The sequence below is a fragment of the Tasmannia lanceolata genome, unplaced genomic scaffold, assembly GCF_043159265.1.
Source record: "Tasmannia lanceolata isolate RefF3 unplaced genomic scaffold, GAP_Taslan_0.1 ptg000098l, whole genome shotgun sequence".
Taxonomy (NCBI): Eukaryota; Viridiplantae; Streptophyta; class Magnoliopsida; order Canellales; family Winteraceae; genus Tasmannia; species Tasmannia lanceolata.
In genome coordinates, this window is record NW_027518775.1 from 7,501 (window position 1) to 12,500 (window position 5,000).

Consider the following 5,000-nt stretch of genomic DNA (forward strand, 5'->3'; position numbering starts at 1 on the left):
CTTGGCAACCATGGTCCATTCCCCACTATATGCCATGGCCTTGTGCCCATGGTCTTCACAAGACAGCATCCAAGGCGCCTGAAAGGCCAAGGGAGCCCAACCCAGCAATGCCCAGCCAAGGCCAGGCATTCCAGTGCCTACCCGGGCAAAAACGCCCAAAGCATGCCCCATTCGTTAGCCTATCCAGGCAAAAACGCCCAAAACCAGCCCATTCCAGTGCCTATCCGGGGAAAACGCCCAAAGCATGCCCATTCCTTAGCCTATCCAGGCAAAAACGCCCAAAACCAGCACATTCCAGTGCCTATCCGGGCAAAAACGCCCTAAGCCTGCGCATTCCAGCGCCCCGCAGCATGCCACCCTCCTATAGGGTTTGCGCAACCAACCCGCCTAACCACCAGTGGCAACCAAAGGTGCTGTTAGCGACGACTTCTGAAGACGCAACGAGACGCGACGGGTTTGCGCCCAGACGCGACGAGGCGATGCGGGATCTGCGCCCAACCGTGCCTACACCCGCCGACTTGATGCGGGAGCTGCTGGCCCAAGCATGCCTAGCGTGCAAGGCCTGCGTGCAAGGCTAGTGTGCAAGGCTCGTGGGCAAGGCTAGTGCGCAAGGCTAGTGCCCAAGGTCTGTGTGCAAGGCTAGTGCCCAAGGCTAGTGAGCATGGCCTGTGTGCAAGGCTAGTGTGCAAGGCTTGTATGCAAGGCTAGTGTGCAAGGCTGGTGTGCAAGGCTTGTGGGCAAGGCTGGTGCGCAAGGCTAGTTCCCAAGGGTTGTGTGCAAGGCTAGTGCCCAAGGCAAGTGCGCAAGGCTCGTGCCCAAAGCTAGTGCGCAAGGCTTGTGTGCAAGGCTACTGCGATGGGCCAGTGCCCAAGGCTTGTGAGCAAGGCTTGTATGCATGGCTTGTGTGCAAGGCTAGCGTCCAAGGCTTGTGCGCATGGCTTGTGCGCAAGGCTTGTGTCCAAGGCTTTTGTGCAAGGCTCGTGCGCAAGGCTAGTGTGCAAGGCTTGTGCGCATTGGCAGGTAGCCCACCAGCATGCACGATCCAAATGCCACTCACGCGACAACACGGTGCCAAGCCGGGCATGGTGTGCACTCAAAACCAATCAACGGACAGAGGTCATGCGTCATGGGGGGGATCTAGCAAGGCCATGGGGAAGGTCATGGAGGACCTTGGAAGCAAGCGCAAGACGAGAGCGAATCGAACAAGGGGCCAGGACGGGGCCTTGTGCCCATGGTCTTCGCAAGACAGCGTCCAAGGCACCCGAAAGCCCAAGGGAACCCAAACCCGGCCGACACTTGCAATCGCACATGCTCTCTGCAACACACCATCAATGCCGCCCAACGGGGCCAGCACGAGCAGTCCTCCGCGGTCCCCTGGCCCTGCGCACGTTTGTCTTCGAAACCGAGCATCAATGCCACAGAAAGTGCCGGGGCGCCAGCTGGAGCCATCATCCGCGTTGCCATGGCTCGCTTGGCCTTGGCTTGCCAGGCCCCGACACGAGCAATCGCGCATTTTCTTTGCAACCGACCATCAATGCCGCCCAACGGGGCCAGCACGAGCAGTCATCCGCGGTCCCCTGGCCCTGCGCACGTTTGTCTTTGAAACCGAGCATCAATGCCACAGAAAGTGCCGGGGCGCCAGCTGGAGCCATCATCCGACGTGCCATGGCTCTGGTCCCATGGTCTTCGCAACCGAGCATTCGTGACACCCGCGGGGCCAGGACACCAACCCTTCCGACACGAGCATTCGCGCATGTTCTTTGGCCACACAACGGCGCCAGCACGAGCAAAATCATCCGCGGTGCGGTGGCCTTGCACGGCCTTTTGTCTTTGGAACCAACCATCAGTGCCACGGGAAGTGCCGGAGTCCCGGCATCCGCGGTGCCAAGTCATTGCGCCCTTGGTCTCTGCAGCGGGGCATGCCGGGCACTCCCAACCATTGCAAGCAAGCAAGCAAGCAAGAAAGAAAGTAAGTAAGTAAGTAAGTATTACATATAGGGGCGGGACATGCGGGGAGATCTGCGAAACGTGCATTACGGGGCACACGCGTACCTACCGGGGCATACCGACCCCTATTGGGGCACACGTGTGCATATCGGGGCATACCGGGCCTATCGGGGCACACGCGTACATACCGGGGCATACCGAGCCCTACTGGGGCACACGTGCGCATATCGGGGCGTACCAAGCCTATCGGGGCATACGCATGTATCCCAAGGCATACCGAGTCTATCCGGGCATACGCGTTCATACCGGGGCGTAACGGGCCTATCGGGGCATACTTGGGCATATCCGGGCAAAAAATGCCCAAAACTTGCGCAACCTTGGCAACCGTGGTCCATTCCTCTCTATATGCCTAGCCTTGCCAACCGTGGTCCATTCCTCACTATATGCCATGGCCTTGTGCCCATGGTCTTCCCAAGACAGCGTCCAAGGCCCCCGGAAGGCCAAGGGAGCCCAACCCAGCAATGCCCTGCTATGGCAAGCCAAGGCCAAGCATTCCGGTGCCTATCCGGGCAAAAATGCAATTCCTCTCTATATGCCTAGCCTTGGCAACCGTGGTCCATTCCCCACCATATGCCATGGCCTTGTGCCCATGGTCTTCCCAAGACAGTGTCCAAGGCGCCCGGAAGGCCAAGGGAGCCCAACCCAGCAATGCCCTGCTTTGGCAAGCCAAGGCCAAGCATTCCGGTGCCTAACCTTGGCAACCGTGGTCCTTTCCTCACCATATGCCATGGCCTTGTGCCCATGGTCTTCGCAAGACATCGTCCAAGGCGCCCAAAAGGCCAAGGGAGCCCAACCCAGCAATGCCTTGCTAGGACAAGCCAAGGCCAAGCATTCCGGTGCCTATCCGGGCAAAAACGCCCAAAGCATGCCCATTCCTTAGCCTATCCAGGCAAAAACGCCCAAAATCTGCACATTCTAGTGCCTATCCGGGCAAAAACGCCCACCAGCATGCCACCCTCCTATAGGGTTTGCGCAACCAACCAGCCTAACCACCAGTGGCAACCAAAGGTGCTGTTAGCGACGACTTCTGAAGACGCAACGAGACGCGACGTGTTTGCGCCCAGACGCGACGAGACGATGCGGGATCTGCGCCCAAGAATGCCTAGACCCGTCGACTTGATGCGGGATCAGCTCGCCCAAGCATGCCTAGTGTGCAAGGCCTGTGTGCAAGGCTAGTGTCCAAGGCTAGTGTGCAAGGCTCATGTGGAACGCTAGTGCGCAAGGCTAGTGCCCAAGGCTTGTGTGCCAGGCCCGTGTGCAAGGCTAGTGTCCAGGGCTTGTGTGCATTGCTTGAGTGCAAGGCTTGTGTGCATTGCTCGAGTGCATGGCTTGTGTGCAAGGGTTGTGCGCAAGGCTAGTGTGCGGGGCTTGTGCGCATGGCTAATGTGCACGGCTTGTGTGCATGGCTACCGTGCAAGGCTAGTTTGCATGGCTAGGGTGCAAGGCTCGCATGCGAGGCTAGTGTGCAAGGCTGCGTGCAAGGGAAGCGTGCAGGGCGAGTGTGCGAGGCCACTGTGCACGGCGCCAGCACTAGCGAGCCATCATCCGCGTTGCCATGGCTCGCTTGGCCTTGGCTTGCCAGGCCCCGACACGAGCAATCGCGCATTTTCTTTGCAACCGACCATCAATGCCGCCCAACGGGGCCAGCACGAGCAGTCATCCGCGGTCCCCTGGCCCTGCGCACGTTTGTCTTTGAAACCGAGCATCAATGCCACAGAAAGTGCCGGGGCGCCAGCTGGAGCCATCATCCGACGTGCCATGGCTCGCTTGGCCTTGGCTTGCCGGGCCCCGACACGAGCAATCGCGCATTTTCTTTGCAACCGACCATCAATGCCGCCCAACGGGGCCAGCACGAGCAGTCATCCGCGGTCCCCTGGCACTGCGCACGTTTGTCTTTGAAACCGAGCATCAATGCCACAGAAAGTGCCGGGGCGCCAGCTGGAGCCATCATCCGACGTGCCATGGCTCTGGTCCCATGGTCTTCGCAACCGAGCATTCGTGACACCCGCGGGGCCAGGACACCAACCCTTCCGACACGAGCATTCGCGCATGTTCTTTGGCCACACAACGGCGCCAGCACGAGCAAAATCATCCGCGGTGCGGTGGCCTTGCACGGCCTTTTGTCTTTGGAACCAACCATCAGTGCCACGGGAAGTGCCGGAGTCCCGGCATCCGCGGTGCCAAGTCATTGCGCCCTTGGTCTCTGCAGCGGGGCATGCCGGGCACTCCCAACCATTGCAAGCAAGCAAGCAAGCAAGAAAGAAAGTAAGTAAGTAAGTAAGTATTACATATAGGGGCGGGACATGCGGGGAGATCTGCGAAACGTGCATTACGGGGCACACGCGTACCTACCGGGGCATACCGACCCCTATTGGGGCACACGTGTGCATATCGGGGCATACCGGGCCTATCGGGGCACACGCGTACATACCGGGGCATACCGAGCCCTACTGGGGCACACGTGCGCATATCGGGGCGTACCAAGCCTATCGGGGCATACGCATGTATCCCAAGGCATACCGAGTCTATCCGGGCATACGCGTTCATACCAGGGCGTAACGGGCCTATCGGGGCATACTTGGGCATATCCGGGCAAAAAATGCCCAAAACTTGCGCAACCTTGGCAACCGTGGTCCATTCCTCTCTATATGCCTAGCCTTGCCAACCGTGGTCCATTCCTCACTATATGCCATGGCCTTGTGCCCATGGTCTTCCCAAGACAGCGTCCAAGGCCCCCGGAAGGCCAAGGGAGCCCAACCCAGCAATGCCCTGCTATGGCAAGCCAAGGCCAAGCATTCCGGTGCCTATCCGGGCAAAAATGCGATTCCTCTCTATATGCCTAGCCTTGGCAACCGTGGTCCATTCCCCACCATATGCCATGGCCTTGTGCCCATGGTCTTCCCAAGACAGTGTCCAAGGCGCCCGGAAGGCCAAGGGAGCCCAACCCAGCAATGCCCTGCTTTGGCAAGCCAAGGCCAAGCATTCCGGTGCCT